Raw genomic sequence first — 12051 nt, forward strand, 5'->3', positions numbered from 1 at the left:
GCAGGCGTTTTCCGAAATGAACACGTCTCTTTGCATGCACTAGTCATGCAGAACGTTGGGTTACTTTTCGGGAAGTGATTAGGGAAAAACCGCAAATTATGGAGCTGGTGCATGGCCTGATTTTCGTTGCAAACATCTCGTATTGTGACTGTTGTTGCGGAGCGAGGGAGGAGTGCAAGTGTGTTCAACTTCTGTCTGTCTATGCAATTGTGAGTGCCAGCCTCATGTGTAATGTTCGTTCTCATGTGGCAAGTCGGTACGTGTACATGTGTTTCCATGTTTAATCACTTCCCAAATGATCGGTCCACTTTGCAAATTAAGCAGAGAATGTGATTATCCTTGGAAAATTTGACTTTTATGAGTTCTTAAAGTGTTACAACTGCGATAGAATGTGGTTAGAAATTAGATAAGAAGAAAATTATTTACCCGTTTATGCGGAGAGGCAACCCGATTATCAGGTAATTTTAATGTGAATTGGAACTGATTTTGACATTACTACCCAATTAAGTGGAGTACCCGTTTAAACGATACTCGATTACGCGGAGAGTACTGTAACATATTCCATTCATCGAGAGATTCCTCAGTAGGACCCTAAAAAAGACGGTCTCGAATAGTTGTTACCCACAAGGTAGGTAGGTATAGGTAGGTATATATTTCGGTTAAAAACATATACAAAAAAATACAGTTTAAAACGGCTGGAATGCCCATATTCAACGGTGCCGCCATATATGGCACCACTGGTCTTCCATGGGGTCTAATATGCAAAGAGGCAGAATGATACATAGAGATAAAATTGGAAAGAGATTGAGAAAAAAAAATACAGACCTTGAGGTTACAACATACATGACATATACGAATCGAACATTACATAACAGAACAGAACAAACTAAACCCGGCTATCCTGTCACAGCAAACCCATAGCAACTGGGATTCATGAATTTGTATATCCTTAGAAAAACATTTGAATAGATAGACTGAGCAATGAAAAAAAAAAACACGTGCAAGTTTAATAGTTCCTTGAGTTGGTTTTACTCTTCCATAATATACACAAATGAATCTTATACCGTGAAGTGCGCAATCAGTATGCCCTACATCATCTTTTCATTCATTTTTTTTTTGGGGGGGGGGGGGTAGGTTTTGTTTTATTTAGTAAGCAAGCTGGTGTACTCTGATTTCAAGAGCAGATATTTATGGTAAAATCAGTTGAGCCATGAATTTGATGAAAAATCTCCTTGTGATGGGTTTATCGCACGAGTCATCACAAACCAATAGCAACCGCCGGAATCTGTGTAAAGTATATACCCGCGAACAATGTGTCAATTTCATACTCTCCCACAACAGTGAATTGATGGCGAGACAGAATTTAGGCTTTAATGACCTTTATACTATAAATATTGGTTTTATGATAGATTATAGTTGGTGTAATATTAGTATGCACAAACGGTAAACAAAACAACAACAAAATCGGACATTTATTGCCAACGTGATGTATAATAATCGCTATATTCACGGCGTTTGTATTGAGGAAGGCAATGAGCAGACAATGGTTCAACAGAAAACGAGCATTGGGCGCCTGTCCTGAACGGATACAGTTCGGTTTAATCCGCAAATGAAATAGGGTTCGTCAGTTCAAAAAAGAAATAAAGTTCCGCGTTAATCTGAGAATGAAATAGTGTTCGTCATTCCGAAAAATCTATAATACTAGTAATCTTGTATTTCAAACATGTTAGGATATCACAAAATGAAAACGGTATATTGCCTCTGGGGAGGATGACAGGCCCTATATACATGTGTTTATTTTCAGTAAAGCACTATTTATGAAGAAGGGGAGTGGATCGTAAATCTCGATTTTTGATTTCATCCGCAATTGCCGACTTATACAATTTAGATTGGATCTAGAATATAAAATGTGCGTGGCTTATATTGCCTATACCTTCAGATTGGAAGGAGTTTTATGTCTGTCTGTCTGTCTTTCTTTCTTTCTTTCTTTCTTTCTTTCTTCCTTTCTTTCTTTCTTTCTTTCTTTCTTTCTTTCTTTCTTTCTTTCTTTCTATCTTTCTTTCTTTCTTTCGACCGGGATGGGTTGATATTCTTAACGATGATGAAAGTAACGCCAACAAAATAATAGTGTAAAAATGATAATAAATACATGAATCCCACACTTTCTCATATAAAGTTATTCTTAGAGGTAATGAATACCTTTGAGAATAAGATATAGAACATTTTCAAAGCTCGATATTGCAGCATTCCTTCTGGACATACGGTAATATCTTGTAGGAGTAAGCATGCAGATAAATAAATGCATATGTTAGACTCTCAACTTCAGATAACTATATAGGACCTGACATCATGCACGTCAACGTTTGCTTCGATAAAATACAGATTGTTTAAAGTAAAGCGGACTGGCACGTGATGAACTGAGTTTTTACAAATTTCGATTCAAAACACTACTATACTACTCGTACTACTACTACTACTACTACTACTACTACTACTACTACTACTACTACTACTACTACTTCTACTACTACTTCTACTGGGCCTATACTGTACTATACTTTGCTATGCTTAATACTTGAGTAGAAGTAGTAGTAGTAGTAGTAGTAGTAGTAGTAGTAGTAGTATAAAGTAGCATAGTAGTAGTAGTAGCAGTAGTGTAGTAGTAGTAATAATAATAGTAATAACAATAATAATTATACATAATAAATATGATAATATATGTATGTATGTAAATTAAGTAAAGTTTTATAATAACGAAAATGAGATGAGGAAGACTGGTTACTTTTAATAATTATTGTTCTAAGAAGTCACGTGTTGACTGTCTCGCTTAACATGCTTAAAGGACAAGACTAGTTCACCTTCATAGACATATTGGTCGAGTGAATGCAGCAATATTAGTAGAACACAGCAGTGAGAGTTTGAGCAAAATCGGACAATCCGTTCAAAAGTTATGAATTTTTGAAGTGTCTGCTCAGTCACGGCTGGATGAAAAGACTACTATAGCTTGTGATGTCACATGAGTACAACGATATAAACAAAGAATAAAGAAAATTCAACATATTTCTATTTTTCTCGCATAACAAAAGAACACTTGACTTCCCTCTTTCAGAAGGCAGGGGGAATAATATTACCCATGCTTAACATACGTCAGTAACAAGTCGAAGAAAATGTGCACTTTATTCAAAAAGTAAAGTTTTGTGAAATTCTCTTTTAATTTTCCTTATAGTTGTACGCATGTGACATCATACACTGTAGTAGTCTTCTCTTCCAGCAGTGACTGCGCAGATACTTAAAATATTCATAACTTTTGAACAGATTGTCCAATTTTCCTCAAACTTTCACTAATAAGTTCTACTGATATTGCTGCATTCTCTCAATCCTTATGTGTATGAAGGTGGACTTGTCCTTTAAATTAACCTATACACTTCTTGAATTCATTCTTTTGAAGTTAAATGAAAAGGGGAAGCTTATCCTTCGCATCAAAGGTTGTGTTGCAACCTGGCCATCATTTTTTTTAAGAGGGAAATAATAGATAATGCCATTATCGGTCAAAACATTGGTTTTATATTTCAAAAAAAAAAAGAGAGAAATAGAAAGTTATGAGTTTATTGTGGTTATACCTCAGAAGATTTTCACGTCTGAAGAGAAGATGCAAACAAGATCAACATTCGGTATATATGTGGATTGAAGACAATAGTCATGTGAGATTGTGATCTCCACAACTTTCTGCATTATTGAAAATCCATTGCCAGAGTGAGACCTCGGTGCCTCTACGTTTGAATGATTGTATTACATTAATCAAGGTCAACTTTAACATACCATACGGTTTGTAGAAATTGAACTTTAAGCCAACGTTGGATTTTTTTTTTATTTCTAAACAAAATAGAATGAAAAGAAATCACGTTATCATTGTATGCGTTTTATTGTGATTTATTGTATGATTTCAGACTGCCCCCGTCATTTGTATGAAAAGAAAACTAGAATGGAGATTGTTACAATCATGATAAAACGTGTCCACTGCAGTTAATGAGTAATTTCATGGATCAATACAATTAGTATTATACATTAGTCTTCTGCTGGAATTTTACACTAGGCTTTATCAATCCCCCAAACAACACCTGATTACAGCTCTGTATTCACGTTTTATTTTCGTTAATTGGTTAAGCATTTCACTAGCATACCACAGTGTTGTGTTATTACTGAGGGCATTGTTGTTCCTTTTACACTAATAGTAGATTGAATCACTTGATAATCACACAAGTGAAATGGAATCATTCATATTATGACAACGATGTTTGAAATATTTATTGATCATAATTTCCCCTAACTCACTTTCTTCACTCACTCACTTTCTCTCCCTATTTTCATCTGTTATTTCAATATATAATCTCTGAATCTAATGAATCGGAATCCGGACATCGCCGATGACAGCACTAGCGTCCAGAGTTGGTTGCGGCTGCTGCGCGGCGTATTGTTTTACTTGAGTTGAAAATGCTTTTCAGTTTGGTTTTTGAAGGCCGATGAAGAATTTGCCTTTTTAATTTCTGGGGTTAAATAATTCCAGTCCTTAATAGTGTTTGGGAGGAAGCTGTTTAGGTATGCTTTTGTTCTGCATTGCAGCGGAATGAAGCGTTCAGTATCCTCTCTCAGGGGTCTGGATGTATGTTTCATACGGGGGAATGGTAACAGCAGCTTCCTGGTGCAGAGCTTTGTAGAAGAGGGATAGTCTTGCAACGTTTCTTCTTTTCTGTAGGGAAGGCCAATCTAGAGAGTCCATGTATTCTGAAACCCTTGTGACTCGGCGGTAGTCATTGAACTTGAAGACAAAGCGAGCTGCTCGTATCTGAACCATTTCTATAGTTTGTTTATAAGAGTGGATTGATGGGGATCCCAGACAGATGCCACATATTCTAATTTAGGGCGAACTATAAGAGCTTTGTAGGCAGCTGCCTTAACCTTGGTGTCACACCTTGACAGCCTTCCTGCGTATAAATCCTAATGTCTTGCTGGCATTATTTACAGTGTGATTAATGTGGTTGACCCATGACATATCATTAGACAGCTGTATTCCCAGGTAAGTACACTTGTTTACAACTTTCAGGTCGACACCTAGCATGTTGTAAGTTCCTAATATTGGGTTGTTGTTTCTGGTTACATGCATTGTTTGGCACTTAGAAGGGTTGAAGCTCATCTGCCACGAGAGGGCCCAGTCCTTCACAGCATCTATAGGTCTTTCTGGAGTTGGGTTTGGTCATCTTGGTCATGGATAGGACGAAACAGGAGGCAGTCGTCTGCAAAGAGCTTGATGCTTGTCCCCGGGCTTAAGCAATCACCAATATCATTAATATACAAGAGGAACATCAGGGGTCCTAGGACTGTCCATTGGGGCACACCGGACGTCACATGGATTGGTTGTGACATCTCGCCATCCTCGAACACATTGAGAGCGTTTTGTGAGCCAGGTGTCAATCCACTTCAAGGGGTCACCATCAATTCCATAGTGCTTGATTTTACGTAGAAGCTTTGGATGAGACACAGTGTCGAAGGCTTTGCTGAAGTCGAGTATCTGCATATCAATCTGCCCTCCACTGTATTCGTCAAGATAATGCATAATTTCTTCGATAATATTTATAAGCTGAGTTTCTCAGGAGTGGGCCTTGAGAAAACCATGTTGATAATGCTTGAGTATTTGTTGATCCTCAAGATGATCCATGATATGGTGAAAAACTATGTGTTCGAGTAGCTTGCAGAGGATGGATGTGAGTGATATTGGTCGATAATTGATGGGTAGAGATCGATCTCCTTTCTTATAAATGGGGCATACATTAGCTGTTAGCCAATCATCAGAGAGATTACCATCCATGAGTGACTGATTGAAGATCCTAGTAAGGAGTGGTGAGAGCGTTTTATACCCTCAGTATGTAGGCAGGAATCTCGTCTGGGCCTCTTGCCTTGTGAGCATCAAGGCCTTTGAGAAGCTTGAGGACCCCTTCCTCATGAATTGACTGATGTTGCCCATAGATGGATAGGGAGTTGAGTGGAATGATGGTTCAATAGTGGGATCGTCTACTGTAAAAATGGATTTGTAGTGGGTGTTCAGTACTTCAGCCTTTTGGAAGCTACTGACAGTGATTTTGTTAGGTGTCTGTAGCGGTGGGATTCCACTATAATCTTTCTTCTTATGAGCGACAAAAGACCAGAAACGTTTTGGTGCTGCACGGAGATTGTCGGTATTCAGGATACCCTGGACATACTTATTTTGGGCAATGCTATTGCGTAGTGTGCGAAAGTACTCCCAGTCTTTTGCGTTGCCTGTTCTCTTGGCTCGATTGTATAATCTCTTTCGTTTTATCCTGACATTGATCCATGGAATATCCTTGTTTCGAAGTTCCTTACATTTCAGTAATGATGTTATGCAATTACCTATCATGTGAATCTGTGTCAATCCTGGTTTACACCTCCCTGAATAGATTATAATGCATTTCCAATCAATCAAAAATCATACCAAGTTAATACAGAAAAAGCTGAAGGTTTATAAAGTCGCATACACAGGATTTCTGACGATGGCAACCTGTCAAAAGAAAACTGCTTCTCCATCAGAAATAGCGCCCTCTAACCAGCACTAAGGTCCAGTTTTCTCACAGCCAAGACTCCTTTGCGTAGAAAACTGAAAGTACGGTACTACGGTACCCCGGTATAAACGTACTTAGTATACGTACGATTATTCGATCGTGTACGTACAATGCTAGTGTAGGCCCTACGTGAACATACTACAATTTTTAAGTTTGAGTATCCTGTGACGCAATCGGAAGAAAATTCTGCTGTCTTCAACTGCATCATAACTCCTGTCAGAATTGGTTCGATGTGATTCTCGGATTTCTTCACTGAGATGTAATCTATCGTATTCGAAAGATGAAGGTGAGTAAATCATACACGATCCCAGCAGTTATCTTCCTAACTGACTGCTGTTTAAAATGTGTCTTGCACAGACTCGTCTGCTGCACGGGTACGGCCGCCGTGGTGGATAACACTCCACTCGCTCTGAGGATTACCGCCACTGCACTGCACTGTGTCCGTTCTCTGACGAGCCTCTCGCAGCTGCAGGTTGGGTTTCGTTTGGTTTAGGTTTCTAACGTTAGTACAATATAATTCATCACTGTACCTTGACCTCGCGGCTTTAATCTTCATGTATGCCTACGTTACCGTAGTTGTGTATTTTACTTGCGTTGATGTATGGTTATAGTAGGTAGTTATAAATATAGAGCCCTTAACCCCGTCGCGGGGCGCTGTAACACAGTAACAGCCCTTTACGGTACGTATTTGTCCGTATGGGGTCGCTGCTGCGGTTATAGAGCCCTATGTTTGGTTGGGGCTGGCTGCGGGTCAGCATTACATACCCACTCCCAGCCAGTCCCAGGTGTTTTCATTGGACAATGCAGTACAGTACCATCATACATCAGTAGCCAGTAGTAGGCCTACACCTGTAACTGTTAGTAGGTTAGAGAAAAATGAAAGAAAAAAAATGCAGACTACAGTACAATGTAGCATCTACTAATGTTAGTTTAGAGTAAAGCCCCAATTTTCGGCCGGCCTCCAAAATCCAGACACTTGTCACTAATATCATCACAAGCCAGCAAATTCTATACTGTCACTTGTCAGTGTCACTACATACAACACATCTCAGTCCGGGAAACCCGCTCACAAGGCCTGCTCCCCCGTATGAGCACTCCCCGCCTCACAAGGCCTGCCGAGTACCTCCATGAGGCCTCCGGGGAGAGAGCCTCCAGAAGCTCCAAATTCACTTTTTATTCATGTCACATCTGACATACAAATTGTCGCAACTTTGCACGGTGATTTTTTGTTACACACACACATGTCCACTATCCATGATGAAAAGAAGAAAAAATTCTGTCTGTTTCTTTTTACAAAAATCGAGTTTTAATCAACCGATGCACAACGACCCATCAAAACACGGGCACCAGCGTGTTCGCACAATGCAAGACTGCCGCACCTAGCGGCCTGATTCGACTAAATATTATTTTTTCTGCGGCTCTCACGTGCTCGCCTCTCCGCGCGCTAATCAGCCTCGTGAAGCTGAAGTCGTGACATCTTTTTACAAAAATTTGTAACGAGAAAAATAAAATCAGTACTAACCTGATCTTGTGCATATTATATTCCAAATTACTATTCCACATTGATAGAGTAGGTAGGTTCTCCAGTTTGTTAGCAAACTAATCACTTTGTAGATATGACGAGTTCACTTTCTTAGTCAATTCCGCCGCCTGCTAACCTTTGGTCAGTTTGGGCGCTTTCCTGGCATTATCCCGCTGTGCGACGTCACATCACATCATGCATCCAGCACATACAGACAGCGCGCAAGAAGTGAGATTTTCAGTAGTAGTGCAGTGTAATGTTTGCAGGTTTGCGTGCCTGTACAGTGACTGAGCATTTAAACAGCACATTACTTGATATGAGACCGTTCTGAAGCAAATAATTTTCACACAACAATAGATAATGTACCCTTTGATGAATCCCACAAGAATTGGAACAATCTTCCCCCAGCATTCCCACTGATCAGTTACTAGCCATCCCCTTTAAAGTGGAGATGACTGCACACTGCATTGAAAACAGAATAACGTTGATAAATTACTTGAATATTTCATGTTAGGAAAGTAAAGTGTAGCCAAGTGCTGCTTACACTTGTATTGCATCTTTATTAGATTGAGGTAAATATACACAGCCCAGTTGCTGTATGAATAGCAACAGGGCTGTACCGGCACGGCCCACAACACAAAGAGAGCTCGGCAATCGCTTTACGATCGCTTTTGAGTTTTGATACTTGACATCATTTTTTGTCACCTCAAACTCATTCAATGTAATCTTCATTAATGACAAGTCCTATGTTATCGATATTGACATGTATTACACATTTCACAACTTACCGAAAATGAAGATTTATGCAGCATATTTGAACGGTACATCTGGGCCCTATTTCATTAAAGTTGTTAGGATGACAAGTCTTGCTGGAATAACAACTTCCAATAGCAACAGCCAATCAGGAAGCTGGATTTTGTCATTACTATAATTGCCATTCCAGCAAGAGTTGCTGTCATATCAACTTTTTATGAAATGGGGCCCTGATAATCGGCAGTTAATGCGATCTATGCACTTTTAAAGGTCATGCAGTCGACCGTGCTGCTACCAAAGAGCGTACGCACCCCATAGATCGCTGCACTTCCAGCCACGCATGCGCACGCATAACTTGCTGAGTGGTCAACGCGCCTTTTTGAATTCTGCAACGATGAACCCCGACGGTCCGGGATTGCACTAGAAAGTGCCATTTTTTTGTTCAATCGACTTACCGTGCGGGCTCTCTATAGACTTGTACATTGTACATAAATGTATCTACCTTCTGTTTAAAGCATGCACTTTATGTGAGTAACATACAATTGGTGTACAAATGTCTATAAATGAATTGATAAGTTTTGTAATTGTGTTGTGGTGCTCCACTTTGATGGCGAGGCTCCGTCTGTCTGACGCTGTGCATCGGATAGCGTCTGGTCGGGCTAAGATTGATGTCAACATTTGTGAGTGATATTTATGTTTTTGTGCTCGTATGAAATCATGTTGTTTAATAGCAGTTTAGAAGGTGTTAGCCCAATTAATAATAATAATAATAATAATAATAATAATGTATACTTTTATAGCGCAACAGTCCATCAAAAGATGCTCATGGCGCTTTTAGTCTTAAGGTTAGGAGAAGAAAGAAGAAAGAAAAGAGAGAAGAAGAAGAAGACGAAGAAGAAAAAAAAAATGAATTATGTGACATCTTCACTTTTGTGTTTTGTTTCCTACAACATATTAAACAGATATGTTTTTAGGGATGTTTTAAATGATTCCACAGAGGATGACTGGCGAACAGTGACAGGGATATCTTTCCAAACTTTTGGTCCAATGTGGGAGAAAGAACGAGTTCCCCATGAATGCTTAACCTTAGGTATCTGAAATAAAAAGGAAGTAGATGATCGAAGTCTGCGAGGAGGGTTATAACAATTCCTGTCTGGTACAGTCGGCTGCCGGCGCATTTAGCATTGTACCTTGCTGCTTGTCAAAGGTTGAGTGTACAGTGGTCAAATCCTCTGACACAATGGCCCGTATTCTGCTAAAAACTTAGACCCGAGTTTAAACCCACGCTTGGGTCTAAAGTGGGTTTTTTGGGTTTAAACCTGGGTTTAAACCACCAGTTTAGACCCAGGTTTAAACCAAGGTTTAATTTGTATTCTACTAAGTCCAGCTGTGGTCTAAATTGGGTTTAAATTAAACCTACCCAGGAGGAGGTTTATTTCGAGTTTAAATCGAGTCTAACGATGACTGGTAAGGATACCAGCACACAGATCAATGCCAATGGCACAAAACGAGTGGCTGCCTGGATACGTACAGCAGCTAGCTTGCCGGCCACACGCGTGTACACACGAGATACGCCTAACTACGTACTAGATCTACTTGTACACTTAGAAGAGACTCGAGATCTAAATGTTAGAAATACTACTACTACCTAGTATTACATAGATACGTTAGTCTAAACTTTACGATGAAAATAATCTGAAGACTAGACCAAGAACTCAACGTAGGACTAGAGGGTAGAGCCTGCAGATGAGGTCGATTTGGCATAGATACTTCTAGCTAGATCGAAAACCTAGATTGTAGGACTAACGTTAGGACTAGGAGTGGGGTCCTACTAACGTTAGAACCTATTCGAATAGCTATTAAACGCTAGAGTACATTATTGTAACGTAAGGACTATAACGTTAGATCTATTAAAAGTTAGTTTAGTGTGGTACGGTAGGTAAAATCTAACGTTACTTCTAATATCGAGACAGGGTTGATAGTGGATCTAGATCTATTTCTAAATTTTAGAATGGTTTCCATTTTTATTTACTGACAATCTTAAGAGAAAAGCTTTTATTCAATTTCCTACCTCAAAGTCCTGGTTTGATCAATTGCCAGTCCATTCCGAATTCACGATTCAATCGACATAAAAAGCCATGTCCCATCCAGCGCACACAGCAACCGTGCCGCCGGCCGGCGCGGCGCGATGGATCTGCTGGTACTGAGCATTCAAAGCTAGCTAGCCAAGAATATAATAGCGCTACGCAATACGCTTACCATGTATCCTGTGATGTGCGTCGCACACGTACACAAACTGTACAGTATATGCACAGTGCTTCACGAGTCGTCGCAAGCAAAAATACATCATGCCCTTATTCGACATAAATACCCGTAAAAACTATTCAAAATCCAAGAAAGTCACGCTCATGTGGCTGATACACTGCCAATAATAAATTTAAGTGGATTTGTGGAGAGAAAAGTACTCAGAGAGGGAGAATTTCTTCTTCCATAGAGGGCACCATGGTGGCTTGACCCAAGACTATTTCGGGTTTAATTTAAACCCGAAATAGACTTGGGTTTAACTAAACCTCGCTAGCAGAATACAAAATTAAACCTCGGGTCTAGCTAAACCATAGGTGAGTCTAAAATGGGTTTAAACCTTGGTCTACAGTAGAATACGGGCCCATAACTGTATGTGCAGCTAAAAATTCAGTTCAATTTGTAATTAGTTTCTAGTTGATATGACGATTCAACAGGAGGTTGCCCACAAATTTGCAGGTCATACACATTCTGTGTGTAATTTAATTAATTTCTTTGTTTTGTACCCTGATGTAATTAGAAGTCAGTTGTCACTCTTTTTTTTTTAATCATTTCTATCACAAGGTTTCCCAACAGTGATAGATCATGCAAATACACATCGTATCTTGTAAACACTTTTAAAGGGATAGTATAGTTTTGGTTCAGATGGGGCTTCAGTTTCCAACTTTTTTTGTGAGATAATGAGAAAACTCTTTTGAAATATGAAAGAGCATAATTCTGAGAGGGATTCATTAATTTGTTATTATCACTTTATCTTACATTGTACTTTGTTTTTGGATATCATCTCAGCCATTTCAGAACCAGTTTGCATGAAATAAATTTGAAACTCCTCGTAAAATTGTA

Source organism: Diadema antillarum, unplaced genomic scaffold (assembly GCF_040938485.1).
Source record: "Diadema antillarum isolate AM-2024a unplaced genomic scaffold, OU_Dant_1.0 scf00000166, whole genome shotgun sequence".
Classification (NCBI taxonomy): domain Eukaryota; kingdom Metazoa; phylum Echinodermata; class Echinoidea; order Diadematoida; family Diadematidae; genus Diadema; species Diadema antillarum.